This window comes from Pelmatolapia mariae, linkage group LG5 (assembly GCF_036321145.2).
Source record: "Pelmatolapia mariae isolate MD_Pm_ZW linkage group LG5, Pm_UMD_F_2, whole genome shotgun sequence".
NCBI lineage: Eukaryota > Metazoa > Chordata > Actinopteri > Cichliformes > Cichlidae > Pelmatolapia > Pelmatolapia mariae.
In genome coordinates, this window is record NC_086231.1 from 17,641,913 (window position 1) to 17,659,387 (window position 17,475).

The 17,475-nt window shown below is 38.1% G+C and overlaps 1 protein-coding gene across 3 annotated transcripts in view; it reads left to right on the forward strand.

Annotated features, from left to right (window-relative positions):
- kcnab2a (potassium voltage-gated channel subfamily A regulatory beta subunit 2a) overlaps nucleotides 1-17,475 on the forward strand; it is an 89,782-nt gene that overhangs the window by 2,172 nt on the left and 70,135 nt on the right. The window contains exon 1 of one of the 3 annotated variants that reach the window (XM_063473962.1): nucleotides 4,753-5,007. The exons of the other annotated variants lie outside the window; for them this stretch is intronic. The gene's annotated coding sequence lies outside the window, so the exon portion shown is untranslated. Of the gene's footprint in view, nucleotides 1-4,752; nucleotides 5,008-17,475 lie in introns of those variants that run through there. 3 annotated transcript variants of the gene reach the window in all.

The window sequence follows — 17,475 nt, forward strand, 5'->3', positions numbered from 1 at the left end:
TAATAGGCAATTTTCAAGCAATCATGGTTTCATCAGACAACCACAATTTTTAAGGTCATAAGCGATAAATGGATAGGTCTGGCTCTGACACTTAACGTAATGGGGAATCTAAACAATAGTTGTTTGTAATTGTACAATTTGGGACAGAACAGGTAAAAGTTTTGAATAAAATGTGCATTTTATATTAAGTTACGGCTACCTAAATGTGCACAAGTCTGCATAAAATTCTATTGCAAAGAAATTTAAAAAAAAAAAAAAAAAAAAGCTACATAGTATTCTGCTATTTTGGCATATTTTTTTCATTATATTCAAAAGAATATAAGATTGTTTATAGCAACATTTTTGTCCCAGTTGTTTACTCAGCGGGGATTTGTTTGCAACTGACATGATTTAGAAAATTTACTGAGTTGGTATCTATAAATGTGAAGTACATGTATGATGTTTGAAGAGGTCATTTCGTTGATAATCCGGACTCTCGAGCTTTTTTTTCTTCTTCTTAATAATCAAAGGTTAATAGAAGATTGAACTCAGAAGTTTAAAATTCAGCTTACGACTCTTATGTAATTAGTGTTTCCTTAAACAAAAGTTTCAGTTCTGAGTAGGGACCAGCATGTAAGCTTTAAATCTTAATAAATATACATGTAAGCTTTTCCAGCACGGCATCAATCCTTGGTGCCTTGTTTTTCTGTTTATCGTTATGTCAGATACAGTTAGCAGAAGTAAATGGGCCTGACCCAATGTACAATGTACAATGTACAAAAGAGGATTTTGAACTACAACAGGAACATTATTAGTTCACACAGTGTGTTTGGTCAATTAAATATTCCTTTTGTGTGCTGTATCTATGGTGAGCAAACATACGGAAAAGGTCTGATGGTGCAGTCCCATGTTGTCCTGCTAGTTATGCATCAGTTGTGTGTTGTTGCACAGATCCCTCTGTTAACATCGCATTATCCATTTGCTGAAAATGCATCCACTTAGGCCCAGACGGAACAGCTGATTTATGTATCTCTGCAGCCCTCACTACATCTTCTGTGCACATAAAGTGTTGCTGATGAGAGCGATAAACCAGGCAGTTTATTCCCCTCTACCAGCAAGAAGACAAGGTAACTGAAACCAATTGCAGAGGACTGAATGTTTTTTAAACAGCAATCAAAAACCTGATTTAAATTGGGTTAATCTCTATTCAGGGTCATCTACTTATGTGCCTCTGCATCACTTTCAGCTGTGGTGCTATTTTTTATAATTTTGTCTTGGAAGCCCCACTCAGAACCATTTGTACTTGAACGTCTGCATTTTCTCCACAAATATTAAAGTTGTGTAGCTGTAGTTCATTAAATTCTGTTTCAGTTTCTACTTTTGGAGGGGTCCATTTTGTTGCTGCTTGGTTTCTAGCACCTTCAGGTTAGGGGCTTAGTGAGGAGCTTTTTAAAAAAAAAAATTTTTGTTTATTTGCTCTTTGATTGTCACAGAGGGTGACATCTTACTAGTAAAACAATAAGAACTATCTTGAAATTGAAAAAAACAATGTTTTTAACTCAATGAAAAAAAGCAAAGTTTCACAGTAAAATAAAAATAACAAACTGATTTAGACAGCACAAGAACACCTCTGATTGAAGTATCCATCCTTCAGTGTCCAAGATGGTTGAAGAAGCAAAATGGTATTGAGCTCCACTAATACAACAACTTTTCAGTCAGCCAAGGGTTGTCAAGGGACATTTTCACCTTTGACAACTGTAGAGCAGAAGCTGTATTTTGCAACCAATTTTTGACATCTGGTTGCTTTTAAAAAGAATGCAGGTTTAAGCTTTACATATTGGCTTTACTTACACACAGGAGCTACGGGTGTCTTTTATACTGTCTATGGAGCTAGCCAGTAGAAATAAAACATTAGTGAGGAAGGGCTAGACCCCAGTAACTGAACTTTCAAAATAAAAACAATGTGGTTGTCATCTTCAGATGGATGTTTGTTTGTTTGTTTGTTTGTTTGTTTGTTTTTTAAAAAGAAAAAAGCAGTTGCCAGGTGTTTTTGGATAGATTACTGAAGTAAACTCTATATATGGTGGTAGTAGTTAATTGACACCCCACCAGACTTTAAAGTCATTTCAGCATGTAAATACACTCAGCATGGTTCAGCTAGAAATGCTAGCAAAAATAGAGGCAAATTATTATTATTTTAAGATAAGATTCATAATTGTTTGTCTGATCCCATGCTAAATGTGTGAATAACAACAATTGAACTACAGGCTTCTCTTAAAATAGCTTTTGTCCCAGGTGTTAAATTTCCTAGTATCTGAAATGGACTGGGCTTTATTCACCTTACAGAGTTATTCATTAAAAGAATACCACAATGCCCTTTTAAATTTGCCAGTTAAATGGTTGTTTTTCCATACACCAAGAAACTGTGACACATTCCAGCAGAAAAAACAAGATGGAGATTAATGATGCAGTTTATTTTTGTGAAATGAAAATTTGTTGTGCTGTTTTCATTTTTTTTTTCTTCTGTTGTAGCTGAACTATGTGAATTAACATTTCTTAAACTGCCCAGCTGGTAGTAAGGAGGGCACCTGGCATGATCACAAGAGCATCACCCTTTCCTTATGCAGCTGTCTGGCAAAGCTCCAGAGTTTCTCACAGAGACTTCATGCCGACAGCATTAGGCATATACCCAGCAAAAAGCCAGCCCCTGCAGCACTGAGTATGAACATGAATCTGTATGTACATAATTTTCTACGGTCATGATTAGAGGTGCCTTTGTTGTCTGTGAAACTGTGTAGAATGGTGGTTCAAGGTCATGTGTGTCTCCTCTGTGCTACCTCCCTTTTTGTAAAATGTTTAATCTAACATGATTTTGATCAATTTCCCAAAGGGTAATTAATGCTTGAGGGATATTATTATTTGAGAGTTACTGAGAGCAGATGAAAATTTATTTAGCTGGCAGATATCCCACCATGCTTGGTGTCATGATTGGAGAGGAGCGAGCCATGAAGCCGTGGTCTGGCTGGAAGCAGAAGCTGGAGATGCCGTGACTGGGCCTAGGCTCAGCGAGAAAGGCCAGGAACAGTGGTGCGCAACAGTGAAGCTGTAGCTGTCCCCTCAGGCTCTGGAGAACACAAACGCATACACAGGGCAGAAAATCTATTAACACATATCTAAGGAAGCTGGTCTGAACATCACACTGGTGCCAAACACAAACTAAAGAAGTAGAACACATATAAGAATATGGAATCATTTTAGCAATCACATGTCCTTGGAATTCAGGTGACACAAACTAAGGTATAGAGTATAAATGTAATTGTAAGTCTTATTATGCATGACATTGTGCAATTGTAATTTCTTTTTGAACTGTCCACTCTACTATACTTATATTCATTTCTTGTCTTTATTGTTTCTTGTCTAAGCACTAAATCATCTATGTGCTGGTACCATACCACTGGATATTTCCCTGTCCTAGGAGTCACAAACGCATGATGGGACTTGGGATGTGTTCCACTCAAATGGCGTCATCTCTTAGCCCAACTACCTGCTTAGCCACCTGTTCACTTAACCAGTGCCCAGTGCAAACCCTACAGGAAAAAAACCTGAACAATCAGGACTCCACGTATCCTGATTACCCATGACATCATAATAAATATACACTATTAACAGCTTGTTCTGCTAACATCTTCCTTTAACCTCACTTCCTGACCCCCACCTACTGTGTCTGGCTCTAGAACTCACTCTTTCTCTCTCTCTTTTTTAGTCAGGTAGATGGCTTCATAATGTTGTTTAAACATCAATAACATTAAGTTAAACTTCCATCCCTGCTTTTTGAAAGCAGTGGTTTTATAGCATTGATTTTATAGCATTGATTTTTGCTAGCATTACTTGCAAATACTATCAGCAAGGTGGGGTCAGTTTTCTCAGAAACTGCACTTGTGTACATTACCTTTTAAAATTCACACTGTGATAAAGGAGAGTAGAATAGGGAGGTTGATGCATGCTAAAGTGCACTGGATTTGATTAACAGCAGTATGTGTTATAAGACATTGTCAATTCTTAAATGGATGTGGTGTTCAGAAGTTACCAGTCTGCTCATAAGGGTTAGAGTGCACAGCTGTGAATAAGTGGTTTCAAGGCATGCATATTGGGTGGGTGATTGATGCTTAGTTCCAAGATATAGGCATCTTTACGTTCTGTTACTGTAAGACGTGATTTACAAGTGGTTTCCTCATAGAACTAGTCAGCTAGACTTAGCAGTGTTTTTGTGTGGCTAACTGGAGTTGAGCAATTCTTAAAATTGGAAACCATAGGTCCCTTAGTCCAAGATAGTAGTTTCTTGTCACTGAATTTCGAATGAACATAAATTTGATTTCTGCTTTCTCTGACCCGCCCATCTTGCATCATTTACAGCTCACTGTTTCACTGAATGCATGCTTACTCAAATGCTGACAGTGCAAAGGGATTTTGTGTGTGTGTGTGTGTGTGTGTGTGTGTGTGTGTGTGTGTGTGTGTGTGTGTGTGTGTGTGTGTGTGTGTGTGTGTGTGTGTGTGTGTGTGTGTGTGTGTGTGTGTGTGTGTGTGTGTGTGTGTGTGTGTGTGTGTGTGTGTGTGTGTGTGTGTGTGTGTGTGTGTGTGTGTGTGTGTGTGTGGAGGGAGGGGCATTTCCTTTAACGCATCTGCTCTACTCAGTGACTCCAAGCTCTCACATTTATTCTGTCACTTCTCTGTCTCTTTCTTTTCTTTAGTCTCTCTTCTCTGTCCCTGTTCTGTCTGTCCTTTGTCACTTTTTTTTCTGTCTCATGTTCTCATGTCAGACATACGTGCTCATATCACTCAGGCGCATAATCGTGGTCACACAGGATCTCACATTCACCAGTCTTCTATCATTCCTCCTCCCTCTCCTCTCTCAGCTTTTCTGCTCAGTCTCTTGGATTTTTTTGGCTGCTGCTCCTCCATCATTGCTACTGTGCTCTGCATTTACTCCCTGGTTCTGCTCACTGCGTCAGGAATCAGCAACAGACTGAGGTGGGTGTTTTAAGAGCATCATCGCTAGGTCTGAGGCTATACATCTCTGGTATCTCTCTCTCTCCCTCTTCCTTTCCTCTCACTTTGTTCTGCCAGTGAGAGTCGGGATGATTGCGCTTGTCTGTTCCTACAGGGGAGCAAGTGCTATACTATCTGTATGCTGCAGCATTTAACACTGACACACAATATGCTAGCAAGGTAGCGTATCTTTGTCTGTTTCAGTTTTGTCAATATGGTTGATAATGCTGCTGCTGCATTGAAAACCGTCTTTGCATACCTTATTATACTGGCATGCATTTCCCCCTGTCTGACTCTGTCTCCCGTCTGTTTCTACTCCATTACTTTCCTTTGTCTGAATGTCATGCTTTATGCATGCTCTGTCCTTTTGAATTTCAGCCAAATACTTGGCCGTGTTCTAAGATTTATAAAGAAGTACCTTAAAATAGTCAGCGTGAAGGACATGGGTGCAGGCTTGCACTAAAACACACATACACACATGCGCATTCACAGAGGAGGTTCAATTCCTCTTCACCTTACCTGCCCTGCTGCTGCTGCAGTTCCATCTGTTGCCATCGCCACAGCGAGCAACACCCTGAAGTGAGGCTTTAACTGTTCTTGCAGTGTTGTGATGTGAGTTGCTGAGAGGTTGTGACAGTCATCTGTGCCTGGTCGAATGTGTTACCATGTTATTTAAATGTGTGTTTGTGCGTGGGTGTTCATGCTGTGGCTGATTGTTGTGGGCCAGCATCTCCGCATACCCGTGTGTGTGAGTTTGCGCTCACATACAGTATGTGTGCTTGCCTGGCCATGGGCTCCGGTCCAACAAGAAAGCACAGGAGAGGCAGGCTGCAGGGTTTCAGTTTGGTGCAGTAAGCTGTTGAATGCTCTGTAACGAGCAGAAACGCCAGATTCTTGTGGTGTGTCCTTTCACTCGGCAGGTACAGCTGTATTGCAGGAAAACGTTGTTGTTGTTTTTTTTTTAACTGAAATATCTGCAGTGCATATGACTGCAATATGTCCTTGAATTGGCTCTGACAGAGGCAACAAACAGTACTACTAACAATTCTTCAGACAACATCCTTTCAAATAAGTGCTGTGTGACATCCAGTGATAAAAGAGCGGACTGATTAATCCGTGTTTTGCAGAATTTCTTTGATTAGATGTCATTCGTAATAGTTGTTAATGTTCGCATAAAAAAAGGTATCACTGCTTCTTTTATAGTGTTCTGCTGCACCTGCAACCTGCTGATTTCAAAGGCAGATGTTTGGAGTTGTTCTATAAAGAAACAAATTAAAACAGAACAGCATAGATCAATAAACTCCCTTGAGGTTTAAATGTTTTTTAGGCAAACACCGTTCCCTATTATCTACATTAAGTTGTAACTACATGCCTGTGCAGATTATAGCATCAGAGGTGTTCAGAGAGATTCAGATGTGTAAGATCTTCAGTCATGGGCTTAAGGGCTGACAGTGGTCATTGGCAGAACTCTGACATTTCACTCAGCCTTATCACCAGTGTAGGTCCTGACTCTACAGTTTTTACATCTTGGTCTGCTGGACGCTCCAGTTGGAGTGTTTTGTAAACTGAGCTCAGTAATCATTGTGCAGTTAAGATTTAGCGGCCTGTCTAGCATCATTAACCCTGTTTTGGAACTCCTGTGGGTGTCACACTCATGCAGACACAGGAGCTTGGGAAATTTATCATATGTCTTTTTTTTTCTTTCTTTCTTTCTTTTTTTTTAACCAGGTGTTTTCTCTTCCTGCCTAGCTCCCATATTTTTAAATCCAATTGTGTAGGAAAAGATGTCTCTATTATGTGAACCTTGCCGACGACTGAACTAGGAATATAAATAATAAAACATTTTCTCATAGTTTTTGTCATAGTCTTGTTGGTAGCGTGAGGTGGTGGATTTTATTTGAAACTGGGTGATATTGATGATATCACACACAAATGCTGATTGAGCATTTTATCAAGAGTGTATGTGAATTTTTTTTTTGTTTGTTTGTTCGTTTGTTTTTTTGTTTTGTCATCTTTAACAACCACTATGGGGAAGAAAAAAAAAAGATTTTGGTGTTACACTCACAATCATATCTAAGAATTTAAAAAAAAAAAAAAAAAAAAAAAAAAAAGTCAGTATCCCTGCTTGGTGATGAACATTTAATGGAGGCAATTGGAGGCAAAATCAACAATCTAGTTTTCAGAGACAATAATCAATATCTTCACTCTTTTCCCCTTAAAGACGGCATTTGATGAGCTCCCTGTACTCTTAATGACGAGTTTTGACACCTAAGTATACATCAATAAAGTTGTGACTTGATGGCCATTAGAATAGTTTGTGTTCTTTCTGAGGGTAGAGCTTAAAGGGTTACGCCTAGCAGGCTTTCAAGGGATTAATGTGGAAAAATTGTGTATGAAGACAATCCAGTCTCCAATCTCCTTTGCTGCAATAAATAAAATGGTACAAAAATAAATAAATATTAACACAACATAGTATATGTTGTTTTAAAATGGACAAAATATAGAAACCAGGCCAGCATACCAATATTATACTACATAATGGTATTGATGATAAGGTAGCTTGGGCTCTGGTTAATTGAGGAATTTGTCCTAGATTGATCTGCAGAACTTAACATAGACCATACAGCATCTGCTCTCCTTTCTGTATTCACTGCATTCTTTAGCCACTCAGAGGGATTCTCATCATATGTAACTCAAAATGCTAGCACAACACTCTGCGACATCATTTAGCAACTGTGCTTGAGTTCACAAGAAGGCAGTCTACAGAAGTGGCATATTCAAAACTCCCCTTAAAAAACCCACTGATGATAGAACCTTAATGACTGTTGTACATGTGCCTAGCTTAATATAGATTAATTTTTATGGTAGTTTAATTTTAATGGAGACTGATTTGCATGTCACTGAGTAAAATAAGTGTTAGATCACCTACAGTTTTAAGATATGTTGGCTATTTGTTTAAATAAAGCATTTCTACCAAAGCTAAGCTGGGGAGGTCTTAAAACTCAAATGCTAGGCCATTTACTGTTGACCACTTTGCCTACAGCATTAACTGGCTTGTCTGTACAAGCCCTGCTCATGGCGTCTCAGATAAGACTGATGTGGCTTAGTTCCAGTTGTAGCAGATCACACTAATGCAATTACTGAAGATGATGTAGTCATTGGCTTGTTGGTTTTCAGTTCTTGTAAATGTAACACTTCAGTCTTGCAATGGAAGTATTTGTCTTTCAAGAAGCAATTTTCCTGGCATTGTGATACATGATCAAATTGCTGTTGATTTTTAGTTTTTTCCCCTCCAGTTTGTCCCAAGATATTTTTAATGGATAGTGACATTAAATCTTGATCCATTAGTGGCCAGTCCTCTTTACTATAGTATGTCCTTGCTCTGTGGCATGCATTGTGTGTCCTTGAATCTTAATAAATCACTATAATGGGACAAAATTACCCTAGAAACATTTTCCACACAGTGCTCAATAGTGTGTTGACTGGCTAATAAAGAGCTTAATTTAGAGCCACAAGTGTGAAATGGGTATTTTTTGTGAAAGTGCTGCTGCTTAGTGTTGTCAGCATAAGGACAAAAATGGTTTCACAAAAGGAAGTTGGTCACCTGATGGGTTTCAAATTGATAACCTGAGTTTGAGTGGGCACTAATTTAATCGTTCTTCATCATTTACGTAGTCGCAGTCTGGTAATGGGGTTCACTCTTGTTATGTTTTACTTTTTTTTTTTTTATTTTTTATTTTTTTTTTTTTTTTAAATTTTTAAACCTTTTTTCAAAGCTGTTATTGTTGCTGCTATACTTTGCTATATTTCTGCATAATGGAAGTGAATTTGACAAAGAGCTGTGCAACTTTTGTTGATGATTCAGTGACAGTTATTTCTATATTCAATATTTACACTCAGTGTAAGAAGGTCATTGTTTAGTTTAACATTTTGAAGCATGTGGTTTCTATTCTTAGTCTCATAAACTAAATTTGTATTCTGAGACCATCTTACTCCACTGCTCTTCATCCACAAGGAAAGTTAAGTCATTTGTGTGACGTTGTCATTGTTTATGCTTTTATTAGACACATGTGGAATTGCTTTGTTTGACTACATCAGACCAAAACCTGCGGTGTATTGCAGTTGCTATCATGCATTTCATCAGTTGTGATCAATCTAGCCACTTGTTAACACTCTAAAAATAGTACAAGCCCATTGGATGAACTCGGTAAGTGGAGCTTATTTCCTCTCTGAAGCTTTTATTTCATAAAAAGCATCTTCTGATTTTGAATGAGGTCTACCTCGGCAAGGAAACAAGAAAATCTTTGAAGTGTGAGCTAGAAAGAGCAATCTACTGCCGGCATGTTGTTTTTTGTTGTTGTTGTTGTTGTTGTTGTTGTTTTTTTGTTCTTGTTGTTTTCTTTTCTTTTCTCACAGCACACACCAAAATACATCTGCACACATTTGTACACGTACAATCTACTTTTGGGTCATGCGTTTCAGTTTCTCTTCTAGATATTTCTGTTGATTCGTGACCTTATATCAAGTGCACGCACGGTGAATTATGCTGCCTTGTTTCTTTTTGCAGAAGTTTAGGTCATGTTCATTAGAGATGATTTGTGAGTGTAGATGCATTTGACAAAAACTTGACCACATTATTCATGATGCTTTGCAACATTGTGTAGACACTACATGTGAATTATAAAAACACCACTGCAGGTGTGAAGAATGACTTGGCGCTGACTGTTGTGGTTGACGTGTGCGGTGACTTATGAGGCACTCTGCTGTTTGTGATAGTTGAGTTATTGAGGTCATGTCTATATTTGCTGCAAATGCGAAAGATTGATTTGAAAGTCTCAAACTGAAGTCTGGTATTTATTTATTTATTTATTTTGTCCTGATTTTGCTGCATTCATAGACGTCTAGCTTTGTATTGACATCTAGCTTTGTAAGACATGACAGTCTTTCAGACATTAGTGGAAGTGTAAAGTGAGCATTTGCCTTCAGTGGTGTCCTTTCTCTTTAATATTTCCGTATGAATCCCCCTAACACGCCTTCTGCTCTAGGGCCTTCCCGTACCTGCGGATTGGTTCAGCTGACTAAAAAAGACAGTAACCTATCTCTATCAGTAAGCATAAAAAAAAATGTAAATGATTCAGAAAATGAGCTTAGAGGAACCTTAGGTGTGTTAATGATGCTCACATATGACAATGGGTTGGTATAGTATTAAAACAAATGATTCACATGAATAAATAAATTCTCAACCCTCAGTTGCAAGCTTGTTGGTTTTGGTGTTTCTGCACTTTACTAAAAGACAAAGGGGGAGGGATGATAAATTGATGGAAATCCAGGCCTGATGAACTGCATTGTTGCTTATTTGTTACTTCTTATTAAATGATGTATTGGATGGTAGCCTGCAGGAAATCAAGTGGAGCTGATTATACTTTTGGAAAGTCCTTTCAACTTTGACACTTATCCTGTGACTCATGATATGAGTAGTCTGAAAGAGGGGCAGAGTTTATTTCCGAGTGACTAGTGAGCTGCTAGTTAAGGAAACGCTGTCTTTACATGCTAAGAATGCTGCCTGCCTTTCTAAATAACTGTTTGTAGAAATGGCAGCTTTGATTTTTGAACCCCTCTCAGTGCTTTCAACACACAAGCTTTAAATGGCTGGGTTTTCATAGGATTACTTTTTTATTATCACTGTTTTTAATTTGGTTTACTGGTTAACAAACCTTCTTGGTCTTGCTTTAAAAGTTTAGGTGCTGCTAAACGTCTGACATTGGTATGTCCCATCCTTATTTTCCTATCTCCCAGCTAGCTTGTCCGATTGGTGTTGTAGAAATTCTTGAAGTGGTTTGGATTTTTTTCCCAAGATTTAAATGTGTTATGTGTGGATAGATCTACGGATTACACCACCATATTGGTCTGTAGCTGTTGAAGGTGTTTCTTCTTTGCTCTAGAGATTTACTATGTGCTGGAGGGCCATTTTAGCTCAATGAGGCTGCAGAGAACAATGGCTACTGTCGACAGCAGCAGGATGAGAGACTCACCAGTGAACAGCTGATTTTATGGTTGAGTTTTGTTGTCACAATGTAAGAAAAGATGAGCTTTATTGTCTTTGTAAGCACAACCATACAACAAAATTGGAGCCATCTGAACTTGGTGTATATAGACAAACATAAACAGTCATGCCAATTAAATAAAAGATTAATAAAAGTATTTTCTATAAATAACTAGGTAATAATCCTAATGATTGCAGCTTTAGCAAATTGCTGTGCAAATAAAATACTGGTAAAGGAGAAATTTGGGGCACACACGCGTTACTCCCTGCCACAGAAACAACCTAAATCTGTGGTAAACACTGCCTGTGCTATGGGGTTAGTCAGCAGTTGCCATTCCAACACCCCCACTGCAGGGTTAGATTTGCAAGCATAATTATCCCTTATATCTCTGATTTTTACCATCTTGCTTTCGTCTGCAGTAAAATCATCGATATACCAGTGTGTAAGCTCAATTCCCATTTAAACATGCCCATTTGTTTTACTTTGTGTTTGCAAAATGCAACTTGCTCTTCTGTTTTTGCTGCTTACTGAGGTTTGCATCATGTGGTGAATTCTCTGAGCTTATGATCAAAAAATCTTTTTGATGGATAAGAAGGAAACATCCTGAAGAGCATTCGTGACCGTGCTGTTCAGTCATAAACTCATTATAAACCCCATGATAAATCCTACGTCTTATGAATTCTACTTAAGAATTTGGACAGCATAAAAAGAATTATTTACTTTAAATATCTGAAGAAGCATCAGAATTATTAATATTATTTGCTGACAAGTACTGTAAACAGCATGGCATGACAGATACCACTTTCACTGGGCTGTAGCTTCGTATCAGTCACAGGGTCAGCTGCAGAAGCCATAGTTACACCCTGATTTTTAGGTCAGGGTGCTTTCAAACTGAAATTTTCCTGAATTTGGTAATATGATGACATTTGTGCTAGCACAGATCTGCTGAGCAGTAGTTTCACAGTGACCACAAATCTTTTACTTCCTTATTGTTATACTTGATGTTTATATAGTTACTGTAGTAATATTTTATTTGAAAATCAAGGGTAAATTCATTTTTACTGTAGCATGTTAGCATTGCTAAAGCTTTAATGTTGTCACATTGGGATGAAGTTGACTGCTATGTCAGATTTGCTACTTGGGAGATGTGGGTACCTAACCTGTAAAATGTCATTTAGCAGTTGGTATAAAAACAGCATATTGGAGAGGATGATTTCTTTTTAGAAGTAAAGATGGACATAAGTCAACTAATCTGCAGAAAACACATTGTGGAAAAATTTCAAAATTATATTTCTCAATGTAAAATTGAAAGAAAGATTATGAGACTTTGAATATCTCATAATCTACAGTATATCATATTATCAAGTAATTTAGAAATTTGGAGAAATCCCTGTACGCAAGAGTCAAGGCCAAAAGTTAAAAGTGAAAAAGTGAGCTTCAGATGTTCAGACAGCACTTGTTTAAAAGCAGTCATGATTCTGTCATGGAAATCACTGCACGGGCTCAAGAACACTTTCAGAAATCAGTGCCTGTAAACACAGTTTATGCAAACGCCAGTTAAAGCTCTGTGATAGAAGGAAGAAGCCATATGTGAGCATGATCCAGAAATACAGCTAAAGTTCATTTAAAGCAGGAAAATGTTCTGTATTCAGCCACATCCTCCAGGCTAAAGAGGAGAAGCACCATCCGGCTTGTTATCAGCACTCAGTTCAAAAGCCTGCATGTCCTAATGGTATGGGGTGCATTAGTGCCTATGGAATTGGCAGCTTGCACATTTGGGAATGCACCATGAATGCTGAAAGGTATATACAAGTTTTAGAGCAGCATATGCTCCCATCAAGATATCATCTTTTTCAGGGAAGATCTTGGATATTTCAGCAAGAAAATGTTACTGCCTTCTTTGGAGAAGACTCTGGTTGCTCTCCTCCTAGAAAGCTGTGCTGTTTTCAACAGCTGAAAATATTTGGCACATCATATTGAGCAGCTAGAATCCGATATCTGACAAGAATGGGAAGCATTTTTTCCTCGAGGTCCAGAAGCTGGTCTCCTTGGTTTCCAGATGTTTACAGACTGCTGTTAAAAGAAGAGAGAATGCTACACGGCAATAAACATGGCCCTATCCCTTCTTTCAGATGGGTTGCCAACTAATTACAATTTTTGAATGGTTTGAATGTCTTGCTTTAAACTTTTGATAGGTTTTCTATGTTCTGTTGTGAATTTAAAAAGTGTTTATGTGATTCATTCTGTTAATGCATTCTGTTATTTTATTTTATTTTTTTAGATTTTACAGTTAATCTTTCTGAGAATTTGATCTGTCTCAGTGGAATCCAGCCAGTATCCATTTAATACTGTCTTACATTTGCCACTTTTAGCAGCCAGAATAATGTGTTCATTGCCAAATTCTTTCTTTGTCATCAACAAGCCACAGCACCACCAGGAAACAGTTGGACAGGTGGAAATTTTTAACACTCCAACCTCGGGTGAAGATTTTGGCTGTCAACATACAGGAACAGGACCCACATGATATTCAGCTGTTGACTTCCAGTCTAGTTGTGTTGTACAGTATCTGACATGGTGTGTGATGTGAATTTTTTTTCTTTATTGGCCACCTTGCCAAGAAGCTCTTAAAATTCTTGGTAAGGGGTTTTTTTTGTTTTGTTTTTTTGGGGGGTTTTTTTTGTTGTTGAAATGCATAATGTGGATGCGAAATTTGTACCGACAGTTTTTATCTCTTCACTTTTAAATATTCACATCCACATAAGAAAAGCACTACTGTGAATATTTCTTTAACCCCTATATTCCTGCTAGATTTTAGGAATGTTTTCACAAGCTAGTAGTGTTTGGGCATTTTGTCACATCTTTGATTTAGTAAGTTCTCTAGACAATGATGTCAGATGTTAAATTTTAGGGGGAAAAAAGGATATATTTATTTTCATTGAACTCTCAAGAAGTTAAGCATACTTCACTATTCAGTCACGCATAAACTGCATAAAACAAGGTACATTTTACATAGGAAATGTTTCAGATGTACAAGAAAGGGGTGTTTAAAATGAGTAGTGAGGACAACATTGTAGGAGGCAGAGAGACAGTTTGCTAGAGAGCAAGGGTGACAAAAGCATGAGACTGGATTTCTGTTCCTTGTCATCTCTTTCTGCATCACCTCATCTAAAAGCCATCAAACTACTACCAGTGAAAAACTTGTAGTGTCATGCCAATACAAACCATTATCAGAAATAATGGCTTAATATCTAACACAAGCCACGTCTGCAAATTGCTTTTCAAGTCTGTTAAATAGTTCAAAAACTGAGTCAGTGATGGGAAACAAAGTAAAATGGACTATGAAAAATGGAGGTTCAGTAACTTTTCCCGTTGTTGTTGTTGTTGTTGTTGTTGTTGTTGTTGTTATTATTATTCACAGCAGGAAAAGGTGGCCATCAAATGCCTGTCAGGCCACATAGACTCGCGTGGAACAGATGTAATATTTAATAGCAGTGGGTGTACTGATATTAGTCAAATCCCTTAATGAAACCAGTCACACTTGGGATTCCTGCAAACATTTAACAACGGAGAATAATAACAGCTGACCCCCGGCAGACACGCACAATTATTGTTACAGCAATGCTGTTTGCAGCTTTTCACATCTTCTTGGTAGCTGTTAGCCTCACGTTTTGCAAAGGTTAATGTAAAAGTACAGATGGCAAGTTGAGTCACCATAACACCTGGACACATTGCACTGACACACGCGATCAAAACAAGCGCTGTTACAATAATACACACAGAAGCCCTCTCTTCTTAGAGCGAAGCTGCTGCTGCCTCGGGGACTCTGTTAGTAAACAAACATTTGAACTTCTACGATTATTGTCTCTGACACAGACTATGGGCAGGCCAACGGCATTTATATGGACCTGAATAAACAGCATGACGTTAACCCTTTATGCCTGAGGAAACCTGGCAATAGTCTTATGGCTGACCGGGCAAACACTAAGGATTTGTGTAGGTAGTCTGATGTAATGTGAGTGTGTTTGTATTTATACAGAAAGAAAAAGAAAAACATGGATAATTGGTAACAGCCATTCTTCTGTCTTCCTATAGAAATGTTTGTTTCAACACAGTAAGATGAATCCATACACTACTATATGCTCATTATGTGGGTACTTGCTTGTAGCCATTAAGGTTGTCCTATTTTTTTTTCAGTGGAAGGCACCATGTATTTTATGTCCTTGCTGCACTGCTTCTCATTTGCTGGTACTTGAGTCAGTGTGAAAGCAATTTTCTGCTTTAATAAGAGAAAAACAAACCAGTAGCTAGCTGATTTAGTTGCATGATTTTTGTGTTTGCAGCATGTCTATTCAGTTTTTCTGCATTTTGGCTAACTTTGTTAAGCAATTAGTTTCAGTGCCTTATGGAGTACAAAGGCTAGAGTCATAAAGTGAGTGATGCTTCCACTCTGAAGCCACTGTAAAGGAGCAGTATGCTGTTATAAAATAGCAGCTGCCCAAGTGTCCTAAGGTGGTGTGTGTGCAGAAAGTGACCCTGCCAAGTCATCCATGATTGTGTCAGATCTGTACACGTGTATGTGATCACAGGGATGGAAGCCTGTGCACTTCATGCTTATATGCGGGAGGAGCGTATCGTTGCATCTGATTCTAGGGTTACAGTGATGGCTGAGGGAGGATGGTAATACTGCAAACTGTCACTGTCTCCCAGCTGATAACCTCTGAAACCTCCCTCAGCTGGCATTTAAAGTCTGTTTGAATCATACATATTATGTCAGACAGGCAGATTGTCTGTGTTGCACAGATCTTCGGGGCTTTACTGCTATGTCAAAGACACAAAATGGAACCCAGCTGGACTTTAATAGTGCTAATTGTCCAGATCTGCTAACTTTTTTTTCCTCATATATCCATCTTGACATGAAATGTTATTTTTCCTAATATCCCGCAAATCCCATTTTAGTTTCATCTCTGTGCTACAATCACACTCATTAGGCTTTTCTGTTTTGTTTTTTTTCTTTAAAGCAAGGTATCAAAAATCTTGGCTATTGGGGGCATCTGAGCTCCCACAAGATTTAATGTACCTCAAATCAACTTTTAGTTGTGTGATGTAGGGAAAACATTCTTTCATGTCATGCTAAAAGATCACTTTTTAAAAGTGTGCATTTGGCACTGGTTTTTTTCAATTGGTATAAATATATTTAATAGTTTTATTATTTTAAAAATAAATCTTGTTTGAGATCACAGTAATTATTATAGTTATGTATTTTCTAATAAGGTTTTATTTTTATTTTGTCTTCAGTGTGGTGTCCAGAGTGGGTTTGCTTATTTCCCAGTAGTTTTTATCCCTGTGGTGTTATCCCTGGCTGTTGTCGTCACCCAGCCAGGCAGGCATGGACACCCAAGTTTGTGAATGTGATAACTCAAGAATGAGGCAACATAGGAGTCAATAGATGCCGCAGGTGTATCTACTAAAAATCTCAGATGAGATCGAGTCTTAGTGACAACCTCAAGGTCAAGAACAAAGATCTCAAGTTTCTGCAATAACTCAAGAAGGAAGCCATCTAGGATTTTCTAATTGATACCAAAGGTCTCTGACAAGTTACAACCCCGGTGCCCTTGATCTCAAGGTCAGAGGTCAAATTTTCTGAAAACAAGGTGATAGGATTTTGAAATTGATACAACAAGTGTGTATATTAGGAGGGTGAGGAGTCCATTTTAATTATTATACAATTGAGGGTAAAAAAACAACACAAACATCAGTCACTGTCAGTCATCGTTCCTCCTGCTGCTGCTGTGGATTCACCACCCTCGGGTATGTTTTCACTAAACACAGAGAGAGGGAGAGAGACCTGTAGGTACATTCACAAGAATCTGACAAATTTTAAGATGCATATAAACAGCTTTTGTCTTAGCTTGTGCCTAACAGTTCAGATTAGCCTAACCCATTTACCTGTTCATGTCAAACATGAACAAGACATGAACATTTTGCTCTGATGGACATGTATTGTTTTATATACTGTTTTGTATTTATTTATTTTTTTACACAGCTTTAAATTTTTTTTATTTTATTTTTTTATTTTGTGTCCTCCCATGCCAAAGTAGTAGTAAGGAAACACTCTGCACTCTCTTCCTTTGTTTGGAAATACATAAAACTAAACAGGAAATACTGACATTACAGTTTACTGCATGGAATGCGACAATTCGAATACGGGTGTAACGGTGCATTTTTGTCCTAATTTGTTCAGCAGTGTTCAATACAATATAAGACTCTTGCCTCAGTATGCCCTATCACCCCAAAGGTTGCTGACTGAATAATGTGGAGTGGAAATGCTGTATCTTGTATGATATCTCTGTCTTTTTTAGTCTATTTTACACTTTGCCTCTGCAAAATGTGAAATGTACGAGCATGC